We start from the raw sequence: 25,237 nt of genomic DNA, 5'->3' as shown, positions 1-25,237 counted from the left end.
TCTCAGGATATAGTCCTGTGGGAGCAGGTGAGAGAAGGATGCCTGTAGCTAATGACAGAAAATACACAACCTTGCATTATGGAAAAATTTCCCATGCTAATGTTAAATGCAGGTTCTCTGTTCTTCCCTAGGCTGGAGCTCTGGCAGGAACTCATCTGTAGTGAGTCCAAGTGAGGTTGGAAAGCTGGCAGAGGTATGCAAATTGAGTTTATAATGAATTGAGGACCATGAACTTTCCCAGATCATGGAACAGAGAAATAGGATTAAAAGTTCAAAGAAAGTTTGTGGGAAGATTAAGCAGATTGAGCTTATTTAGGCAAGAAAAGGAAAAGGAGCACAGGTGTGGCAATATGCAATAAAGACAGTAATAAAGAAAGTTGTGACTGGTCATTTTGTATGGGCTGTCATGTAATCCAGTGCAAGGTGCAGTCCAGATGACGTCCAACAGCAAAGACTTAAATTGGATAACAGGAAAAACCCTCTGCAGATTGCTGCTAACAGGTTGTCTGCAGTTACAGAATTCCTTTCTTAGCAAGTCATTAAGAATAGATTAGACAAATTAGCTTCTCCTTCCACGTCATCTTTTGGAAGGGAATATGGGCTATACTAGGAACAGGGGATTCATCTACCCTCAAAGTAATCGCACCAGGATCTCTTTAGCAGTCAGTGGAGAGAGACTGACACCTAAGGCAATGAACATTAGCCACATGAAAGGTTGGATGCATTGTTCCCTACAGTGACTTGTTTATTCCCTTCAACTGCAAGGCTGATGAAGGTGGCCAGCTCTGACCTAGGCATCCACTTTTTAGGTATTTAAACTGGAGCAGATGCCTCCCACCCAGCATGCTTGGTATCCTTTCCTTGCCTTTCTGTTCTTCCTTGACACCAGCTTCTCTACGATTGATCTTTGTCCTCTTATTCCCTGCTTTATGATCCTGCCAACTGCAATACAGAACATTGTCCCACTTCTAGTGCCACCTTAGCCCCCACAGCATGCATCCTTTCCAATCCTCTCCAAGCCCCATCATGCCAATGAGAATGAAATTGATTAGTGAATCATTTGCTTCATAAAACATTTGGTTTAAAAGCAAGACAAATCTGGGGAATCCTGATGGAATTATACACATCTCAATGAAAGTTAACATTTCAATGAGAATGTTAGTCTTCTTTTCAAGTTTCATCTACATTCATTTAATTTTTGTTCCTTTCTCTGATTCTTTTGTACAAATCAAAGTGTGCACGTGGAACAGGGATAAGAATTCATCTCACTTCATTTACATATGAGTTTCTCATCTTAGGTTGCCTTTTTAGTTAATGAAAAGAGGCCAGAAAAATAATGCCATTTTTATCTCAGACATCTATATTATCTCTATATTATCTCTCTGTATAAGGGCCTATTTCCCACATCCCATATCAGAGCTTATCTCCCAAGTCAGAAAAGTTCTCCGGATACTTTCATGCTTATTCAGGAACACACTTCAAATGAACTGAAGTCTTACTGACATCAGCTGTAGGAACCAATGCATACGCCCAATTATTTCACTCTCTGCCTTCCCAATGAAGACCTGTAAAGCAATGGCAATCAAAATATTTAGAGTGTCACCATTAGGTTTCAGAGTTATCAATGTCTGGAAATTGTGCATAGTTATCACAGCACTTCAAAGATAACTTTCACTTGATTGAGGGATCTTCTGGAGAACTGCCCATGTAAGAAGGAAATTAATTCAAGATTTGTGCTCAGCAATCCATCACTTCATCAACTTATCTAAAAATTTAGGTGGCCCTATGTCATGGTTTAGCCCCAGCCAGCAACTAAGCACCATGCAGCCGCTCGCTCACTGCCCCTACCCCAATGGGATGGGGGAGAGGATCAGAGGAGTAAGAGTGAGAAACACTCCTGGGCTGAGATAAGAACAGTTTAATAATTGAAATAAAGTAAAATAGTAATGATAATAATAACAATATAATAATGATAATAATAATAACAATATACAAAGCAGGTGATGCACAATGCAATTGCTCACCACCCACCGACTGATACCCAGACAGTTCCCGAGCAGCGATCGTTGCTCCCCGGCCAACCCCCCCCAGTTTCTATACTGAGCATGACGCCGTATGGTATGGAATAGCCCTTTGGGCAGTTTGGATCAACTCTTCTGGCTGTTCCCCCTCCCAGTTTCTTGTGCACCTGGCAGAGCATGGGAAGCTGAAAAGTCCTTGACTAGCATAAGCAGTACTCAGCAACAACTAAACCATCAGCGTGTTATCAACATTCTTCTACTAAATCCAAACCACAGCACTGTGCCTGCTACTAGGAAGAAAATTAACTGTATCCCAGGCGAAACCAGGACACCCTACTACCTGAGCATCTGCGTAGTATAGTGTCTACTATAAGAAAATCCAGATTTTCTATCATGCTTCTCCAACAACATAAAGAAAACTGACCTCATTGAAGCTGGAGGAGCCTTCTCAGCTAACTGTCCTTTTGACATTGCAATATTCAAGTAAGTTTTCAATAAAACCCTAGAGGTATCTCATATGGATCTTTTTCAGCCAGAGTAAAAGGACATTGAGTAATCTATGGAAACCATCTCTAAGAAGGAAAAAAAAAAATAAATAAATAAAAAAAATCACAATTCATTCAAATAGTGCAAACCAGGACATTAATCAGTACAGTCCTGGGACTATTTTGATGTGTGCATTTCTGCATGGACTCACAGAGGTAATTTCTAACCACCAAAACCAATATACAGACACCATGGAAGAGCTGAAAACCGACGCAGACAACATAGAAAAGGAATAGGTGATAAGGCTATTGTGGTGGCAGGACATCTGCCATAGACATCTTTGGTCCTATTCTGCACCACTTGGCACAATGTAATGCCCCAAAACTCACTGATCCCTTCCCAAAAGATTTAAGAGCATCACAAAATATGGTCATCTCACAATATGATACTTCTAGGCAGCAGTGTAACAAAGCATTTAAGGGATATGAGCCAGCAGTAGACTCCACCAGTCTTAATCAGATGAGCACAACCCAGTGCACACAGGCTCTGGTCCCTACACATCAGAGGCATTTCTGTGTTTTTTGAATAAATCAGCAGGAAAAGAAACAGTAAGAAATTGGTATGTTTGGATAAAGCCATGCTATGGTAGGTTTTCTTTGACATTTCCTTCCTGCACATGTATAATACTGGAGGGCTACTGCAGAACAAACTATCTGTGGGTGGTTCAGGTGAAGTTCAATTCTTGAATTTTGCATTTGTATAATTGATTTAAAACTTCATAATTCATGCTAAGTTGGTTATTTAAAGATGTCATCCAATCAGGGAATTAAAAAAAAAAAAAAAAAAAAAGTGCAATGCATTTAACTAGCTAAGATAGGGCGAATTACAATCAAATATACAATTAATATATGAGTAAACCTCATGCAAGCTGAAAATAAGATGTACATATTTAAGGCATGATAATTAACCATTGGAACAAATTACTGAGGCTCATGGTAAATTCTTTTTCATTTGGGAGTTGCTAAATCAAGACTAAATGTCTTTCCAAAAAGATATGTTCAGCTTGAATTCATTAGGTGAGAAGCAGAATTATTGATGAAAATCCATATTCACTATTTTTCAGAAAGCTCAATTAAATGTTCATTACAATCTTCCCTGCCTTAATAAGGATTAGTTTATTTCAATGGCCCTTTACAGTAGCAAGCAACATGAAAATAACCACAAATATCATCAAAATGCTACTATTTTAGTATAATATGCACTTATATGATCAAACTACCATTTTACTGTTCATATGCAACTTTTGAATTACTGCAGTGACAGAGCTGGAAGAAAATATGCCATCAAGGTCATTTTCATATACTCAAAAACAAACTGAAATGTCTTCTTGCAAAGTATTTTGAGATTGTTTTCATACCAATTTTGTCATAAAATTGTGAAATTCCAGTTGAGGTGGATATGCCATGTTCATTTCCTATGACTAAGCTTTAAATACATTATGACACATAATGATAATAATAACGTAGATAATACAAACACTAAACACTGAGCATTTGGAAACCTGACCTTGGCTATACTTAAGGCATTTATACTTATGTGCGCTATATATTCCTATCAGGTATTGATATTACATTGATTTCTTTTTTACATACTAGGTTTAGAAGAATAGGAACTAGCTTTTGGTCTTACTTTGTCTTATCGCTTTCTTAGTTGTCCATCTATTAAAGAATGAGACAAGATCATAAGTAAGAGAACTGAAAGACTAAGTACAATGAAATGGTAAAGGAACAAGACAGCAGAGTAAAGATGTTTGACGAAAGGGCTGGAGAAAGGACAGAATCTGTGAAGCATAAATATTCCACAAAAGCAACAATAATCTTGTGGCCGGGCTCTGTGAAGGTAAGGAGGAGTTAAGGATTCACTGAAGAGGTAATAACTTTCCACTGGACACACTGGGATAGCCTGGGCTAGGGAGAGAGAGGAACGTTGAGAGGCAAATTCCTACAGAAACCAAAAGATTTTGCTTCTTATATTAAATATCTCATCTGCTTCAAGATAATTCCTTCATGCTGCAGTTTGTTTCCAACCCAGCCAAGTTTACCCCTGATTTCCAGCCCTGAACTGCTCAGCAGTTTTTCAGTTTCCACAATGTTAAAACCAATTAGTGAGCTACTACTGGTGCTCTCCTGAGCCAAAAATTGTCCTCTTTATTTACCTTCCAGTGGGCTTAAAATTGCATGGCTAGCTTGTGATACAATTTTACTTGATAGGGGGGAGAAAAAAATTTTATTCCACTATTTAGTTCTGCCCAGAACAAACAGATGTAGGAGCACTCCCAGAGCATATGGGTTAAATTAGTGCCTGCTGTGTCCCAGCACCAGCATTTGTCTGATTTAGTGACACTTGTTTTAAACAGTCGGAAGGGGGTCCAGGCAGCTCTGGAGGTGGTTTTCAGCTGGATTCATCCTTAAACAGCAGTCTAATAAAATTCCACTTTTACGTTCAGTCTGTGCTGAGCCGCCACCAACTTTGGGTCACCAGAGGAGGCATCCCCTGAGATAAATTGTGCAGGTCATAAACTAGCTGCACAATGTCCTTTTGATGATAAAATACTAAGCAGAGCTGACATTTAAATTAGCATCCCTGCACGTTTTCCAGCTAGATAATGATATGGGTAAGACAGCCAACACCTGTGGCACCAGGAGGGATCCAATTCCCGGGGAGCCGTGGCCAAAGGTTTGTCATCGTCCCAAACCATTTATGTTGCAACTGATGGAAAATAGGCTCAGACAGTCAGAACCTGGCTGTCCTGGGATGTGCTTTGGGTTTACAAGCCTTGCTTTTATTCTTTGAGCCTTGTCCCTCCTGGGACTTGGTTGGATTCACGGCACCGAGTTCTTTGTGCTGGCCCTAATACCTTGAAAAAGAGGGATGAAAAGACAAGAGAGCAAATAAACAAACACACAAAATCTCTTTTCGTCCAGAGCACAGGAGAATAACTAAAAGAAAAGGTCACTACAAGGGCACAGAGCAATAATTTCTGAGCATTAGCTTTTAGCAGCACCTTCCTTAACGAAACGTCTCCCCTTCATCTCTTCACCAAAATCAGCCCCAGGGCCTATTCCAGAGTGGAAAGCCAGGGCTTCATCACGCCATAAATGGTAAAATCAATGCCGTTACAAAGGAATTATTTTCTTCCCAAGCATTTTTTGATGGATTATGGCTAGGTGGTGGAGAAGTGGCTGGATCTAATTACAGACACCAGCCCTGCATAACCCCAGTGCCTGCCCATCCCCCTCCAAGCACCACGGGTGGATTATCTGCACGCCCTGCTGCAAGGTGAGGCATCAAGGCAGGGTTATGGAGCTTCACACTGCATCAATTTAAATGTGTTGTGAGGTATAGGAACTGCATCACCTTCTCCCAGCACAGCATGGCTCATAAATATTATTAGGCATCAAGTGGGACTAAATGAATGGGCACAAATCAGCCAATTTTACCATGCTCCGGCATCTATCCTGTAAAGAGGTGCCCGACCCCTCGCCACTGCCTGAGTTAATTTGGAGCATAGATGTTATTTATGGCCTAGTGGCTTTAACCCTCATCAGACACTAAAACAAGGATACCCATACATAGAGTTCCACATTCCAGCTTCCACTGGCTGTAAATCAGCTTGTTCAGCGACTCCAGAAATCCCCCAGAGATTGTTTCTGACTGCAAGAATCACCTTGCACAACCCTCCCCGGTAAATAAGGGGCGCCATTTGGAGAGGATCCTTTCAGGGCCATCCGCGGGCAAGCAAAAAAAGATTTATTTTTGTTTTTATTTGAACCTGCATTTTGCATCTTTCTGGCTGCCGTTTCACTGATCCTTCCCTCCAGCAAACCCCTGAAGCTGAAAACCTGCTTAGCCTTTTTCTGCAACAGGCAGGGAGTCGGCAGCAGCTGTCCACTTTGAGAGAAAAGGCAGATTTCAGTCAACTCAAAGCGAGGATGAAAAGTGGAAAATTCTGTCGCCAGCGAGCGCAAACTGGCACCGGGGAAAACACATGAACATCAAAGTCAGATGGGTCAAAGCACCCAGCTCTCAGTCAATTACCATATTTTCTTACATATAAATCACACTTCAGACAGCCTAATTCCCTTTAAAAGAAATGGCACTTGAAAGCGTGTCCTCGGATAATCCGTGCCGACACTACGCTAAGGCAGGCAGAGGGGTTTAGTACTTACGGAGCAAGCTGCAGGGGAGCTGTGTCACCCACCGCTCGGAATGTATATGACCTGTGCTGCTGCTGAATCACAGATTTCATTTTAGCAGGTTAGACGTGTAAAAATACACATTCCTCTACAACAGCATAGTGCCTGGTATTTGAATATCATTATGCTGATTTAGCATCCTGACCCTAAGCTGCTCCATGGCAGAGTTAGTAAATATAGCAAAACTAAAAGAAGACTGTAATAAACCTTTAAGTACAAATCGAATAGCTTGGTTAATCACTGTGTAAGTGCAGTTTGATACAGCTGCCTGCTTCCCTGGATTGCACTGGAATAAATCTGCAGTGGCAGATTTGACCCTTTGCTTCTGTGCTTCTGTTCCCTGCCTGTAAAAAAAAAGAGGATGATATATTTCCCCAAGGCATAGGGCTGTTGCAAAGATACCTAAACTTAAATGGTGATTCTCACATATTAGCTTGATAATATACCACTCAGAAACCAGAAGAATGCAAAGAGCTGCCAAAGAAAAAGCAACTAAAACAAAAAAAAAAAAAAAAAAGAGAGAGAAACCACCCCACAACTGAGGCTTCAAAAATGCTGCTGTTGAACTTGAGCTGAATGTGCGTGGGAGTGAGGGCCAAAGCATGACATCTTATTTTAATTAAATGAAAGCAATTGGTTCTCTCTGCTCCGGAGAGATAGTGGGGAATTTTGCAGCTTGCTGTAGGATGTTAGTCCTAAATAGGAAGCTGCTGTGGGACACAACCCTGTGCTCGAATTGCATTAACACAGCACAGAGGTGTCTGGTTCAGCCCTGGTCATACAAAGGGTGCCTGGTGGCTTTGATTCATTTAAGAGTTGATGCTGCAGATGTAAGAAAAGAAGCAAATGTCCTCTCTTCCTTCTGCATTTCAGGTTTGATATCATGGTAGAAGTTTCCAGCCAAGGCAGACACAGCTGGAAGGTACCGGTGCAGTAAGGTGGGGAAGGAGCAAGAGGAACTGATAATGCAGAAAGGGAACAGGGATGATTCTTCCAAAGCTCCTCTGGAGAGTGATATCAGTAGAATATTTCTGTGAGTAAGTCTTGCACAGAAAGTTGGAGTGAAGTCATGGAGTATGCTGGTGACATGAAGCTGGAGAGCAGCATGAATACAAACAGAACTGGAAAAATCACACAGGAATAACCACATGCCTTTGAAGCCTGTCAAAATAATAAAAAAACAGGATTATGCTCTGTAGCGCAAAATGATCTCGTGCATCTCAGGATGAAAAATGGGGATTTCTGTCCTACGGAGCGAGTTAGAAAGGTGTGAGTCACTCCTGGACCAAGACACCAGCCAGATGCAACCCTGGAAGAGGCAAATGTGACCTGCAGCTATGTCACCGTCGGTGACCGCTGAGCCCTCGCCTGGTGTGCTTGGGACGATTCAGGTCGTGCATGTCAAAGAAAGAGGAAATCCAACAGGCAAAGGTACAGAAAATATATTCCAGGGATTGATAGGATATTCTATTTCATGCAAGAAAAAAAAATATAGGTGACCGCTTCTTCTGTTTAGTCTAGCAAAATGAAGTCTGAAAGGGATGAAATTGCAAATATCTCCTTGGGGATAAACAGCAGGGGGGGAAAAAGGACTACTTAAGTTAAAGGACAGACCTAGCAAAAGAGAAAGTAGGTGTAAACTGCCCAGAAATAGATCCAGACTGAAAATTAGAGGGAAAGGCTTCGACCAGCCAGAGCAGTGAGGTGCAGAAGCAGCAGTCAGACAAACAGGGAGGAAAAACCAGCTGCTGTTAACACAGAGCTTGATGGGTAATGAAAAGAGTGGAGCAGAGTGGGTACACAACCATTTTTAAAGGGTGAGGAAAAGGGAAAGGAAAGGGAAGGAAGCTGGGCTAACTTCAGTTCTCAGAAGACCATGAAAATATAAACACTCTCCTCCTTAAATAAATAGTTGAGCAGTTTGTAAATAATAATCAAATAATCTTCCTGGCAAATAACAAAGAAATGGGTGTCAGCCACTATAGATTTGTTAAGAAGAAAACATGTAAAACAAATATAATCTCCCATTATGACAGGATAACAGGCCTGTGAAGAAGGGAGTAACAAAAGCTGTCTTTTTTACTCAAGTCTTTTGACAATACCTCATATGACATTCTCATAAACAAGCGATGGAAGCAGACTCAGCAAGAAACAATCATAGAATTGGTGCAAAACTAGTTGAATAATCAGACACAGAAAGAAGTTGTCAAAGGTTTGCTGTTAAAGTGATGTATCGAGCAGTTTTCCGCAGGGTTTGTAGTGGGTCTCGCAGTCTTTCATCAGTGAATACCTGTCCCATTTTGTAGCTATTACAAGAGTGGAAAAACTGCTTTATGAGATGGACAAGTATGAGAAAATCAGTGCAGACAAGTGCAAAATAATAACCCCCAGCAAAAATCAAGCTAGATGTAAAGGATAGGATCCAACTGCTTAAACCATTGCTCCCCAGCACAGTATCTGGGAGAATTTGGCAGATCCAACCAGAACACAAGTTAAACGTCCTGGTGCTGCTAAAAAAGCCAAACACCATACTGGACCGTATGAAATAAGACACAAATCCTTTGGCTCTTCTGAACTGCTGGAAGTGCCTCAATTCTCTAGATTTGAGTGCCACACTTGAAAGATGTAGACTAAATGTAGACAAGTGGAACTAGGAGATCCCATAGAGGTTTACAGATCCTGTCCCCTGGGAGAGGGGTTCACAGATCCGGAGCTGTTCGTACTGATGAGGAGAGGAGGGAAAGAGAGAGAGATGGCAAACAAATTCTGCTACAAAGAGGATATTCTATTCTTGGTGCCTCTGACGGGACAGTGAGAATGAATCTCAAATTATATCAAGAAATGCAGTCTAGGCATTAGAACAGCCTAATGACAGGTGAAGCATTTTAATTCATTATCTGGATAAGGTGTGAAATGTCTCTTACATTGGAGATATTTAAAGATAGACCAGAAAAATATATGCCAGGAACTACATTGATCCTGGCAAAAGATGGCATGACAAGACGAACTGCTTCTCAAAGTTCCTCTTTTTCTCTGTTTTCCAGGTTCTTGTGAAACAGTCTGTGCAATACAACTTCTTGAGAATATGGGGAACTAGACTTGAAGTCCAAAGACCAAAGTTCACTTTGACATATACACATATGTCATTCATACATAGCCTTTACATTTGTTGCCCTGAACTAATGTGGCCTCTTATTCTTGCAGGAGTATGCAACCGTTGTTCTGAAACCACAGGTGTGGGGGGTTTATGTCTTTTGGTAGGATTAATGAAACTGGTTATTCTTCAGCACGCTATGGTGGAGATTTTGCATCAGAAGGAAGTACTCGTCAAAGGATTATGCTATTACAGAAAAATAATTGGTATATATCTTGGTATATTAAATTTGCCCTAAGGAACATTTGGACTGTTTAGGAGTATGAAGGTATTTTTTTTTTTTGGTACAACTTTGTTTCTGAGTAAAAGGGTAGTTTCTGGAGACTAGGCCAAGTCAGAAGTTTTGGGGTTTTTTTTTCCCTCCCAAACCAACCTCGACCATCTTATGAATGGAAATACGCAGATAAATGAGTCACCATACATAATTTAGAACGTTTGCTTTAACACTGATTAATTCCAGGCTCATTTTTTTTCTCTCCTTCTGACTGAATGCTGATTATCTGACCTTTCTCATGTGAACAGGGTGTGATAGCTTTTGATCTGCTGCAGAAGGAGCTCATTTATCAGAGTACGGCTGCCTGTAGTCTCATATCCGTGCCTCATCACCCTGCTTGCTGATATCAGAAGTTCACTCTTTGCAGCAGTTGTAGGCAACAGCACTCTTTTGGCTATGGGGTTGGTTTCGCAATAATCTAGTGCATCTCTGATTATCAAACTTTCAGAAAGGTGACAAATGCTGTCTGACTCCCTGCTGTCTCCATAGTCCTGTACCAGCAGGGGAGAGGCAGTATCTTTGCAGACCCTGCCATGTGAAGGGAAGGATTTGGAGCATCTTCTCCCTATTTACCTAATTCCTTTCCATCGCCTCCCCCACAAATGCAATTCTCCAGTATTATCTAAACAAGAAAATGGAAACAAACAGCTTCACAGTGTGACTATAACCTATTTAAGTCATTTTAAAGCCAGCAGATGTTTTATAGCCTAAGATTTTCAGCACTATGTCTTTACAGACCTCTGCTACTCGGCATGAGGCTCCAAGTAGGCCAGGGGCTGCAGACAATTAAAACTTAAAACCTTTCATTACCTGTCACCAAGTCTCCAGGTCACTCTGATGCTTAAATGCACCTTCTGCCACTATTCACTCAGAGCAGGTCAAACTGTGATGGACTCTGTTCAAAGACTTCAGAGCCAGCCAGCCGTGGCCTGCTGCCAATGGTCACTTCTCTTGAGAAGACAGAAAGAAACTACCTGATCCCTTCAGTGACCTGTGGATCTGGTAAAAGGTAGCAGAGTCCATCCTCTGTACCAGATCTGAGAGATGGTCCAGAAACTTGCTTCTCTTCAATGCCTATCCAGACCTACCAGTAACACTGTGAGCATCAGTGGTTCTTTGGGCCATATTGTCCTCCTGTTTCACAGGTTTCACATGAACCCATGCTGTCTTTCTAGCACTTCATCTTTTATAAGTTGCAGCACCAACTTTCAGGGTCACTCCTGGCATTTCATGATGAGTTGGTACCTCTTATAGGGAAATTTTCAGTCTGGATGAAGGATCACTTGCTAAGGTCATTCATGAGGCTCAGGTCAAGCATTACTGAAGGGAGGATTGACTTAGCCCAATCATTTCCCCTGGAGCTGGCGTGCCACAGACAACTCAGTTTGTCTTGCCAGCATAGGATGATTTCCTGATTCTGAATGAAGTGAAATGAGGAACAGCTTCCCCACCCAGACTCAAAATTTAGCTGAAGAGAAACAGCCTCTTGGCTAAAGGGCTTGTTATTGCCCTCATTTTTCCCATAACTGTTACACTGTTGAGTATCCCTTTCATTTATCTTTGTTGTTGCCTCACTGCAGCATTACAAATTGCCATGACTGTAGTCTGGCTCATGAATTTCTATATGCGTCTTGCTAATTTTCTACAAGTGAAAGAGTTGGTATAAGACAACTATATGTGTTATTAAAAATAGAGCTGAACTACTACATTTAGCTATGAATCCTAGAGCAAATTTCCATGAATGTTAGTGTTTGGACATGAGAGATTTAATTGTTTTTTCTGCTGTTTTTAGCCTTTCTCAGTTCATCAGAGATCAGCCACAGCTGGAGACAGAGGATGAGCCCAATCTACCAGTAGTTTTCTAGAACTGAGATCCAGCACATACCTGTTCTGTGTTTCTCAGCGCAAACCTGGCTTAAACAACTGCCCTGTTCGGAGACTGGCATGGGTTTTCTCCACCTTATGTTGACCTGGACCATCCATGTGGGTTTTCTTTTTATCTTTCTAGAATATTTACTCAATTAATTACCTCCAGGGTCTTCAGGATCCTCTTGCATGATCCCAGGACATGGCTAGGTCCTACTCTCCCCCATATGCTTGGTCAGGTACATTAAACTTGAAGCCTGAGATCTAAAGTTTACCACAGAGGACTGGAAAATGTTTAATTGACCTATGGTGGGAGATCTGGTTATGATATTGACATTTTCAGTCCGTAAAATATTTGCTGTGATTACATGGGATGGATTCAATGGCCAAAATATCTTTTCAGGCCCTACATTCCTTATTGTCCTTTAACCTATTCATGGGATCAGCATTGTGTCAACTAGTAAATGTAGGACATGGTTCTCAGGCTAAACTTCTTTGGGAAATTTACTTTCTTAATGTTATATTGGAAAATTATAACACTGACTACCATGAATGCTAGAATATGCTCTATCAGGTGGGGTCACTAGCAAAGCTGGCAGTGCGGATGTGTGTAACTATGGAAATAAAAGGAAGGAATAAAATGAACTTTGTATTGTGATCTGTTCTGGGCAGTTTAAACACTATCAACATCTTATTTTTCCATTCTTATTGTCATAAATCACCAAATGGTTGAGGCTGGAAGGGACCTCTGGAGGTCATCTTGTCCAACCCCTCTGCTCAAGCAACCACCCAGAGCCAGTTGCCCATCATCTCAGGGGTATTTTCTGATGTAGTGGCCTCTGGCTTTAGGAGTTTTAACAGGGACACACAATGGGCCAGGTGCAAATAACAGTTCAGCCAAATCAACGGCATCGTACAATGATCTGCAAATCAGTTCCTGGATTTCAAGCATATGCAAATCACTTCACTGACTGACTTTAACAACTACTTAAAAATGCAGATAGAGGAGCATAATCCTGTTTTGAATGTTACTGGCTTCAGCATGTTGCCCACATGCAGAGAACACCAGAGTAAACCCTTTTGTTTGCCATGTCATATTTAATGTAAATACCAAATACTACTCATTTCAGTATTTCCTGATACTCTGCAGCTTTTTTTTTAATTTAATTTTTTTTAATTTAAAATTACTCTGTAATTTTATGTTCTAAACAGATTCAGAATTTATGAGTAGGTTTTTAGTAATGATCTGCCAAGTGTGAAATCATTGCACTGTTTTTTAAATTAAAAAGGAGTGAGTACTGCGACCCTATTCTTCATGCTTTAACTCAGTCTCCTGCACTGCCTTTTCAGTAGAGGAACGGAGCATGTAACCAAGTGCAGAGAGCAGTGATGCTGTCTGTAATCTCTCCCCCCGGCTCCCTCCTGGTATTTGGATTTCAGTCCCTTAGTTTTAAAAGCTCACTTAGCAAAAAGAGAATGCCACATTATTCATTCCCCCCCTCTTCTTCCCTGCCCCATCCAGTCTCTCCTTTTGGAGAGAAACGGAGAAATTAGCCACCAATGTCTGATTCTGCCTGAATCTGAAGTAAAACTATTGACTCTAATTTTTCATTCATTGTAGTGTTGTCTTGTGTTAGAGGGAGATTATTCCTAAAAAACAGCTATTATCACCCCACCCCTCCCAGCCCTTTTCCAGGCATCTTCTCTATACTGCTGCACTCAACCCTGTGTGCAATGGCTCCTGTACAGGACAAGAGCCACTAGGAGCCCTAATCTTTGCCAACTGAACTTGCCATGGTCAACTGGCAAAATAATTCCTTTGGTTATGGTCCTTAGTTTCCAGCCCATTCTAGGAAAAATGTCCAGGTTATCAAAATCCCTGCCCAACATACAAGAGATGTAGCCAAGGTGTGGTGAGACAACTAGATATGCTGGAGAAAGATGCTGGGTCTACTAGAGAAGTCCTTCATCTCACTATAGTTCCCAGACCAAATCTGATAGCCTAAGTGGGTACATCCTTATTGCCTTTGAATCACATCAGAGAATAGACCCTGGCTCCTGACCCAACTGGTATTGTCTGGTTGATGTCCACACTACTCACAGTAGCACTATCCGGAGTAGACTGGCTATGTCCACACTTCATCCAGGATCTCTTCTGAGCCCTATGTGGTATCCCTGTAGGGCTGAAAGTGCCCAAAATAACTGGAACACTGGGTTCACAATGGGGTTTTCATAGCATGACGTCAGTCAAGATTGCATATTCCCGCTCCAGAACACGACAGGAGTGTGTTTATGGAGAGGGAATAAAGCCATGCTGGGTCAGTGGTAGATGACTGCCTGGGGCAGAAGGAGCCAAACTGACGTGATCTGTGCCTACACTGCATGTGTGGTAGTCACAGGGTGTTATGCTCATTCTTAAATAATGTTTCAGTTAACATACTGCAGTCAGGAGATACAAGAGAGAGAAAACCGTATGGTCCTGCTATTATTTATACTCGGTACTGTCTAACAATAGAATTAGCACGTGTATATTACTAAGATCCAACATATCTGTGGCAGAGCATCAAAACAATTTTGTTCATCTGGTCATCTTGTGCTTCAAGGCTATTAGCTTATTTAAGTATCTTTTAGCAACCAGTATCATTCAGTGAGCAAGGATGCATGTATTTTAAGCTAGTTTCATTATTTCTTTGCTATATAGTCTAAGCTCTAATATGCTCACTTGAAGAGACTCTGGTTGGACATAAATCAGGAAATGCTTCCAGAAAAAACTGTCATTTCTGCTTTCTTGTCATTGGTTCTTTATTGCAATCCTTATTTGTTGCAGTTCCTTGCAGCAATTTCTTTACCAGGACTGCTTTCTGGTGAACTTTTTCCAATGAACTTCAGCTGCCACAGATATCCCTCGTCACATCTGCATTCCCGTATCATCTGCACCTTCTCTCCCAAAGCTGGCAGGAGAATGAGGGCTCTAAATTTTGCCTGGTTTTTGTCTGTTCCTGTTCTCTTGTCTGTACAGTGCAGCGAAACACACAAATTGTATATTCTTCACAAATAATGTGGTGTCCAGTCCAAAGCCTGTTAACCTAATGGAAAGTCTTATCAGTTTTAATGGACCTGTTCCTTATTCCACAAAGAAACAGCTCTGATCTTCACTAATGCTGACTTCAGTGGAAATAAATCGATGTGCAACAGCAGAGGATCTAAATTTTAAAGAAAATGGTTTGTGAACAGGGCACTGCCTCTGTCTGTCCACCACATATAACTCTACCATGATGTCGGTAGTGACTTGTGCCTGCTGTCTCCAGAAGCAAAAAGCATAGCTGCACTGCAACCATGATGGCCAAATAGCAAAGGGAAGTCAGTGAATATGCCAAGACAGGCCAGATGGGTACAGCTCCAGCACTTACATCCACAGCAGTTATTGCTATTCCTTTGGAGCAATAGGTGCATATAACCTGCCTTTTCAGGCTGGGTTTTAGGTTAAAGGGAAGTCAGCCTCTCCATATGAGAACCTCTAAGGTCAAGATCTTCAAGGAGATCTTCTAAGCTCATCTGGTGTATCAGAGACATCCCCCCAAAGAGAGATTAATCTTCTTTAAGGGTGCAATTCCACAGTCGCTTTATTCCTCCCAAGGCGCTGGGTGCTGGGGAAAGGGTTGTTTCAACAGCCCTCTGCCCTGGCCTGTTATTTCTTTCTCTTTCTTTTTGTCATTGCTTGATTTTCTTTAACTGCTCAGTGTCCAAGAAACTGTGCTGGCTGAAACAAAACTAAAAAAAAACCTTAAAAAAACCCCAAACAAACCAAAAAACACCAGGGGTAATTCTCTGTCACCTCAATTCCCTGTCCAGATTCCTCATGAAAATGAGCTTTAGCACAAGGGAGTGGGCAGGATTGTACAGCCAAAGGGTGGGGGAATAGGATCGCTTATTTTCTGCAACAGCTGAGACTGATGTAATAAGGAGACTGTAAAACAGCGTCCTAGAGCAGATGAGATAAATCCCCCTCTGGAAACACTTTCTCTTTAACGACTTCAGAGAAAGCCCACACAGACTGTTTCAGCTTGAACAATTAAATCTTCAATGTCTATAATGAGGTGGAATGGGTCCCACACATGAGAAAGGAGATTTCCAGGGCACAGAAGCACATACACATCAGAGCTGTGCAAAGCCACTGCTTCAGATTGCCTGTAACCCAGAAAACTAAACCAGCTGATCCCCTTCATTTTGCTTCATAATTCTGGGGTTTGGACCAGCTAGAACTAGCGAGCTTCCTCCTGAACATAAAATAACCCTCATAATTACAACTGCTCCAGTTGGGAGTGATGGAGGGCTAAGAGTAAAATGTGTCCCTATTCAGATCTATGGGAAAGTTGGTGTGAAAGGATAGGCTTTATTAGCATGGCAGGAAACCAGACAGAAATTGGACAATTATTTAAAAAAAAAAAAAAAATACTTTTTTCTCCTGAGTTTTCCGCTTCTCACTGGTCTTTATGTAAGTAGCTGCTCATTCTGAACCAGAGGCAAAGCTCAGCCTGCCAGAAGACCTTCTGCCTGCTAAGTCCATGGAGACGTAGAACAGACATCACCAGAATAGCAATGATATTGCTATAAGGGCTTTCAGCTTTTCCTCCGTAAAGTAAATGCATGTCTGCTTTTTGAAGCCAGCAGAAAAGTACAAAGCATTTTAAGGGTCTTATGTAAACAAGCAGAGGCCAGGAACTTCAGCATCAGCAAAGAGGGCTCCCAAGAGATCTGAGACATGTTCAGAGTCCAGAGATGCAACTCCCTTTCCCCATCCCCCAGATTGAAAGTTGCCTGGGTGCTAACATGGGGATATAACTAGCAACTGGTGTAGCAGTCTATTAGATAACTTTGAGGATGAAATCTGCTGAAGAGTTTTGTGATCTGGGTCGGGAGCAAGGAGAGCAGAGGGAGGAGGGGCAGACATAAATCAAAAGACGTACCCCAAACTCAGCCTATGACTGCGCTGTTTAACTGCAACAGCTTACAGTGTGCATTTTTTTGCAGGTAACACTATGTCCAGATGCTGATTCAGAGGTTGCTCCATTATCTATGAAACCTTGGTGACCACCCAGATTTCAACATCCTAAACATGAATTCAAGTCCATAGACACACATCTCACCTCTCAACCCTGACCCAGTACGGATTCACAGGAACCAGAGCACATACAAAATACACAGAACAAGGGAACGACCCTCAGCAATTTCCTTTTCTTGACCCCTAAATCTTTTCCCTATTGAAAGGCCCTTTAAGCCTTCTGCCTTATCCTGAGACAAACACTTTGGTCTACCAGCTTCAGGCCGCCTGACATGTGCATGATGCCCTTTCATTCCCCTTAGCCAAAACTGTTTTATTTTCTAGGAAATCTAATTTGTTACAAGTATTTCAAAAATAAATTAGAAATAAGGAGAAAAACAAGCAAACATTTTAGCCTTTCTCCTGGAAAATTGACACTTCTGTAGTAATCTTTAGGGAAAAAGGCACTGGAACACAGTACTGGAAATCATGAAAGCCTGAACCCTGAAATAGGCACTATTAATCTCAGGATTTGCAATTTAGGATTGGTTTAGAGGTGCCTGACTTAAAAAAAAATCCTTGTAAGGACATGTGCTCAAGGCTGAGACAGCATAAGGTATTTCTTAATAACTTGGGATTATCATAGGACAGCTTGAGGAAATTCAGATTGGACCTAGTCAGGGCTAGATAGCCTGAGCGCAGTGAGTTAGCTCCATCCTGACCGATGGCATCGCTGCAAATGAGCTGAAGAGGAAGGCGGTACAATAAAGAAAGGAGGCTGGAATAAGGAGTGGTGAAAATGACTTTTTTCAATAGAGAATTCAGCTTAACCCCAGACTTCAGTGTTGAAAATGAGGGAAGAGTGGAACTGATGGACAAGGGTGACTGACGCCAGCCTGGACCATTTGCCCTCTCTTTTAGAAGGAAATAGGATGGAGGGAACAGTTAATTTTTTTCTCCATGGAAGACCTCAGAAGAAATTAGTTGTTTAACAATATTAACCACAGCTGGTGGGTTCCTGTCAGACTTGCTTTATGCAGACACTGAGAGTATTTGCAATGCCACAGGGAAGAAATCAGTCCTGAGACTGACTCTTCCTACAGCTCGGCAGTGGTACCCCAGAAATAGTGCTGATGGCAAATGGCAGAAGGGGACTCTCCTAGGAGAAGTGTGGGCTTGTCAGAGCAAAAATTATTTCAGGAGGCATCTAAACAAAGAAGGTTAATGCTCTTCTATGAAAGAGAAAAAAATTGGACAAACTCGGTAATATTGGGTTTAAGTATATTTGGGTAGCGTCTGAGCTTAGTGCAGGAAGGTCAGCCCTTCTGAAGGGACTGGAGCCAGCAGAGTCATCTTTAAAGCAATGTTTTGGAGAGATTTTCTCCCACAACCTGCAGGGGTTTGAAGTACATCACAGGAGTTCAGTTCCTGAGAACAAACATATTTCATTACCCAGATATCTAGCCCTAATATTTCTTGGTCTAACTCAATTTCACTGAAGACTTGAGTCCAGTGGAATTACATTGGCACAGGAAAGGGGCTTCAGACTACCAGCTCTCTTACTGTTGAAGTATAAAGAGGCAAAAATCTTCTGCCTTTTCCATCTTTTTCAAAAGTGCCTGATCCAGAACTGGCAGAAGTCAACCGGGAATTGTTCCACTGACTTCAGCAGATGTTGGATCATAACATCCCTGGGAACTGGAGCACTTCACTCATTTACCAACCACTTTCTTATGACAGATAAAGGAACTGCAGATGTCTGAATTTATGGTAAAAGTCCTCACCAGCCATAAAATGCAGATAACTGAAAAGCTGCAGCAGCTCCTATAAAGTTATTGTAGCTAAAGTTGAGATTGTTGTTTTGGAGTAAATCAACTTGGTGTTGTCTTTAGCCATTTCAGGTTTTAAAATTATGGTTATTTTTCCCCTTTTTTCTTTCACAAACAACAAAGCAGTTGTTCTGTAATAGGCTTTCTAACAAGTAATGAGATCAAGGTAAAATGAAAGTTAAATATTGCTCCATTCCCTTGACACTGTTATTTGAATGTTCCCAACATTATTAATGACAAAATACCTTGGAGTGAAATAATGGCAGTTCACCTGATATCAAGAGGGGTTGTTTTGCCTTGCTTGCCTCACTTAACAGTGAATTGAACAAAGTAATGGGGAATAATAAAGGATAGGTGGGGATTGCTTACAGCCCAGAAGCAGAACAAGCAGCTCGGAGCAGGAAGGAGAAGGGCTCAGAGAGAAGCTGCGCAAGGTGCGTGCTGTGCTGTACACGCTTTGGCTCTGTCCCCTGAATGAACTCGTGTCCTCAAGGGAAATGCCTCAGGGTTAGACCTGTAAAGGGCCCTGCTAAAGCATTTTTCAGCTCGGGATAAGGCTCAGGAAAGAGCAATGGATGGTGCTGACCATCTACCAGCTAGGACAGCAGAAATCACCTGTCTCCTTTCTCTCTGAATTGTGGAAACGGGGCAAAGAAAACAAAATCCTGAATCCATTTGTATCTAAGACATGTCTGTGATAGGAGATATGTTCAGGTCCATCTCTGCCTGATTTAGAAGGGAGAAATTACTCTGTGTCTTCCACCTCCCCAGGCAGCTGTTCAGCAGGCTGCCGACGCAGCCTGAAACAAGATTACCTTTGTCTCCCCAGTTCAGGTTGTCCCAGCGAGTGTAAGAATTTGATATTAATTGAACCAGAGAGAAAACTAAGCCATGCTATCTGGAACAGCTTCATGGGGAAAGGGCGAGGGAGGGCTCGCAGGGGCTGGCGATGCCCTGCCTGCAGGAGCAGACCTGGGTCCGCATCCCAGCTTCTGCAGCGAGGCACTCGGGTATGCCCCTGCAAAAATAACATCTACGAGGGTGAGCGGAGCAAAAGCTTTGCCACCTAGCAGCGGGAAGAAATGGCGAAATCGTTGTGTCTGGGGAAAATGCTCGAAGGCAGGAGGGGATGTTGGTCAGCACGGCCCCCAGGCTTGTGGATAGAGTTTACCGTGAAATGCTGCCTGCTCTCTGCAGGGCTACTCTGCTTCTGGCCGGGGATATCCGAAATGGAGCACCCTCTGCAGTGAAATATTGCAGCTGTGCAACTGCCAGATACTTTTGCAAAACATTTTAGGACTGGAAGTTAAGAAAAGAGAGGAAGAAAACAGCTTGATCTGACTGAAACATCAAAGACTGGTAAAAATATAAAAGTCCAAGAGTGATCAGCACTGGGATAGGGAGGTGTTTTTCCTCTAAAAGGCAGTGCCATTTTTGTGCAAGGAGATTTGGACAGCTCATGAAATTGTACGCTCATAACTCCAGGCAAGGAAATATTTTGGAGCTTGCAGAGCATCTAGGCAGCAAAATAAAGGCTTGGTTCTGGCAAGGTAGACCCTGGCTGCAGTGTCACAGGTAACGGAGTCGCTAACACATGCCAGGCACTTGGGTAAAAAGGCAAGCGAGGCAACTAGCTCATATTTTAGTGCATAGCTATTTGGCAATTAGTTCACACTGCTGCATCTCCAGTGCAGTATTAAACATGAGCTGGACTGCAGGTTTGCCTTTAGGGGATGGAGCCAGATTTTTGTTATACCATGAATAAAGGTATACCTTGCTATACCTTCCAGGGTGAGGGAGAAAGTGTATTTAGGGGATGGTCTTGATTTTATCCGAGATTATTTTCATCTGGATTGTGGGAGCACTACTACAAAGAGGCTTTGGCATTTGTTGGTTAGATAGCAGAGTCTTACTATTTGTCAGCGATTTATCTGAGTTTCAGGAAATGAGAGCTAAGAGTAACTTGATATCAGTATTGTTGCATTTAATATATGTATTTTGACTGTAAAAGAGCAAGCAGTAGTGTTGCCAGTAGCGTAAAAGGTCACAGGCTCATAACTACAGGAGCTGCTGCCTTTACCACAGCACTAACAACAGAAAGAAAATTATGTGCACAGAAGTTAAAAATGCAATAAGTAAGTTGATTTTACTTTTGCAGAGTTTGGAGCTACAGCTGAAGAAATTTAGGGGATGTTTTGTTGTACCAACTGTTATTTATGACAGCTGCGAATGAATGAAATATCCTCTGCATTAATCCCTTCTGCAAATACAAGGCTTTCCTATGCCTTATGTCTTTTAAAAACTTATAATACAAAACAGAGCCCACAGAAAAATATATGGACAAACATAAATATGAGGGGTTTTTTCCTTCAATGAATCCATGCAGCATCTGTATCTATAAATTTATATTATAGCTCTACTGCCATCAAGTGATAGAAAGATTTTCTAGTGAAGATATCCAAAAGAAAAAAAAGAAAGTCTGTGTAAGTAACAGGAGCTACAGAGCTCTCACACAGATCTGAGGCATATTTAATATTCCTCCCTGCCTCTTCCCCGTACATGGTATCTATGGTTACCCATGGGAAACCAAAAAACTTTTCATGAACTGCAACCTGAGAAAAGGCAAGGAGCCTAATTAAAGTATACGTCAACATTTAATTATTGTTTGTAGGTAGCACAGATGAAAAAAATCCACGTGCATGACCTTTCTTAACTCCTGCCTTGCATAACATGCGGGGAGCAACAAGAGAAACTGCTTGCTGCCACCAGCAAAGCTGTTACAGCTCAGGAACCGTCTGTCTGCCATTTTCCTTACCTTGGCTGCTTGCTAGTGCCTCCCTACTGCAAAATATGGTGTGTTTCAGCAGAGTGAAGGGAAAGCTGACAAACGGTCTGGTGTGGCCTTTTGGTACTTAAAGAGAGCTTATAAGAAAGATGGGGACAGAGTTTTTAGCAGGGCCTCTTGTGGTAGGACAAGGGGTAATGGTTTTAAACTAAAACAAGGTAGATTTAGCCTGGATATAAGGAAGAAATTTTTTACAGTGGGGCTGGTGAAACACTGGAACAGGTTGCCCAGAGAGGTAGTAGATGGCCCACCCCCCCCAGAAACCTTCAAGGTCAGGTTGGACGGGGCTCTGAGCAACCTGATCTGGTTGAAGATATTCCTGCTCATTGCAGGGGGGATTGACTGGATGATCTTTCAAGGTCTCTTCCAACCCAAAATATTCTATTACTTGGTCCAGAATAGCTTATGTCTAGAGCAGTTCCCTTAAAAACTTTGGGATATCGTGATGAAACCTAAGGAACACTAGGAATCACATCTGGGAAGGTTTTCTGCCATGGTCCTACAGAATTTGGGGTTTTCTCTTGAGAGAGACACCACTGAAGAAAGCCAGCTCTCTGGGACCTTTCCCACAAAGATGGTGTCTGTGCTGCAGTCCCTGTCTTTGCACTTTACTGCCTGGCCCGTTCTCCACTTGGTGACTCCAAAACAGCTGCCACCAGCACTACCTGACATGGACTCTCCAGCCTCCACAAGGATTTTGGCATCTGCCAGTGACAGGGAAGGGAATTTTCTAACTCCTATCACACCACCTCACTGCACAGACACAGAAAAAAGCAGTTTTCACGAGGTACTGAAAGGCATCTTTGTCTTAGAAGTGTCCCTTCTCCTCTTAAACCTGATCAACAGCAGATCTTCAGCTAATGTTTTGCTACACTTCCTGCTATTGTAAATCTGTAGGATTTTAACTGGAAATACTGTGGTCTCATGCAAAGGAGGCTGAGGGGTTAAACCAGTGGTGACTCCACCAATCTCAGAGAAGCTATGGGAGAATAAGATGGGACCAAGCAGTTGCTTGTGATTAGATTAATAGACCTGCTCTCCATAACAGCAATGGCTCATGTCTGGAACATCTGATTGGGATTAAAAAGGTCAGTTCTGCCTCTTGCACCTTTCTGCAAGAGAGCTTTGGAAGACTCAGCCTCTTTGTTGCACCCAGGATCCAAAACACACGTTCAGTTGGCAACTCTGCTCTGTCCTATTTCTGGAAACTGCAGATATCTCTGCGTAATACAAATACAAATACAATACAAATCAGAGACTGCTTGAAGCTGAGTACCCCAAAACAGCCTTTTTACAGACGTGACCTCAAGCTTGAATAAGACTGAAATGAGATGCATTTCACAAGCTTTTTCTGCTCATTTGTGAAGACATTGCATACTATTAAAAATTAGTTCAGCACAGGTTACGTTGTATGGAAGGGAAAGGGAGACTATTCACAGAGACACAAAAAAACCCTTGGGTTCAAGGTTCAGTTCCTAAACGATCAGGATTAGGTTATTTCTTTGCAAGGCATTTTGAATTCCTGTGGAATGAAAGACAACGATACAAAAGCACAGAGCCTGGACAGTCAGTCAGGCTATATGGCAGAAATAAATCAGAAGAAGCTCTAATGGCTTGGAGTCTTTTGGGTGATTAATGGCAAAAACAGCATTTGCCATCCAGTAGAATCCAGTAGACTCCTGAAGCCAAAGCAGATCTGACAAGACCTGAGCTAACCACTTTGGGAGACATAAAGGGGAAAAAATGTCCTAATAAAGCAGAAGGACTAATAATGGACTCAGGATATTTGTTCCAATTGCTCTGAATTTTGTTTGGAGCATAGCATCATCTGAAGAGACATTTATGGACTAAGGCAGCTGAATATTAGGTCTGCCTGTCATGTCTCAATCAAAATAAATGGAAAAGGGAAACAATGTGAACAAAGGATAAAAAAGAAGGATGGAGACAGCACAAGGCAGCAAACAAGACTGTTATTTCACACTTCCCCCCCCCCCCCCATTTTTTATTTATTTTCTGTGGGCTCCTGTCACAAGGCAACAGTACGCTTCATGAGCTGGGAGATGCTATATGCCTGAGTGAAGTTACAAGGGGGAAGGTGTATTGAAACACTTGGACCTATCTTTTATTTTTATATATGTAAGTAAACACACACAGATACTATGAACATGGAAAAATCTACATGCTTATTTGTACATGTATATGTAAAAATCAAAGAAAGTTCTGAATGGGGAAAAATATAAATACATATATATATCAATTTTAGGTAATTTACTTTTAACATACCTTCCAAAAGGCCATTTCCATGCCAGCAATGTAGCCTTTTCTTTGGAGTGCAGCAAGTTGGACAGGAGAATAAAAGTTCAATTAAGAACATGCTTGCCTGTGACTGATAGTAGTTTTGACATTTGCAGAGTCTCCTGACAACAATGCCTGAGCAAAGTGGGGAAAAGGAAATCAAAAAACAAGTTCTTTTCGGATGGCAATGAGGGGGTTTAAACACGTGAGGTTTTGCACTCACGGCCTCAGAAACAACCCTTCCCACCATGCAAGATTGTGCCAAATGTTTTAGCTTTCGAAGCAGCTGCATTGTCCTTTCTGAATAAAATCGGCACCTTTGAGGGAGCCTACCTGGAAGATGTTAAATAAAGAGAAATGTTATTTTACTTGAGCAAGTGCCCTGATCACCACCACTGCCACGAACAGGGAGGTAACTGTAGGGAGAGGAAGGAAATGGCTGGCTGGCTGCCAGCCTAAGCTTTGCTTTTGATCCTGTCAATTAAAGTAGCATCCTTCTAATCTGAGGAAGATCCAGAAGGTAAATTCCCATCAGACCAGACTGAGGCTCCCAGCACACTGTGCATAAAAGCTCTCTCAACCCAAGCTCTTGACTGAGGCATCCGGGGCAGAGAGTGCCGTTTGCTCTCTTCTGTGAGGTTACGGTTGTATTTTCAGGCACGGTTAAGATTAAATAAAGTTCAGTGGCACTGCCTGCCTGGGATAAAACCAGTGCTGTCTCTTTGAATCTGGCTGCCCTATTGCTTTTGCAAGTGCCTTCATTGAAAATGTGCGTATTTGCCAGAGAATGTCCAAGCCTCAGCAACTGGCCTTTTAGAAAAATTGAATTTTTAGTTCCTCCTTTGCACACCCGTACAAAGAGTTGACTTGAAACGCAATTCTCTTTGCACTGACAACTTTAGGGAGAGGAGAGAAAAGAAAGTTAAATTTTAAAACTCAGCTTAATGATCAGAAGCAACCAGATTTAGAGCCCCTTCCCTATTCAGACTTCTTGAGTTGAACGTGAACTCATTACTCCAGCTGAAGCCTCTGAGGTAGGCACAGAGCAGCAGTATGTGGGAGACTGCGTGGGAAGAGTGATCAGATGACCTGCTAAATCACAGAAAGGTGTCCTAATTCATCATGTCAGCGGTCCAGATAGTTTAACGTGATCACATTAATAGGATCAAG

The sequence above is a fragment of the Pelecanus crispus genome, chromosome 4, assembly GCF_030463565.1.
Source record: "Pelecanus crispus isolate bPelCri1 chromosome 4, bPelCri1.pri, whole genome shotgun sequence".
NCBI classification, from domain to species: Eukaryota; Metazoa; Chordata; class Aves; order Pelecaniformes; family Pelecanidae; genus Pelecanus; species Pelecanus crispus.
This window is presented reverse-complemented; position numbering follows the sequence as displayed.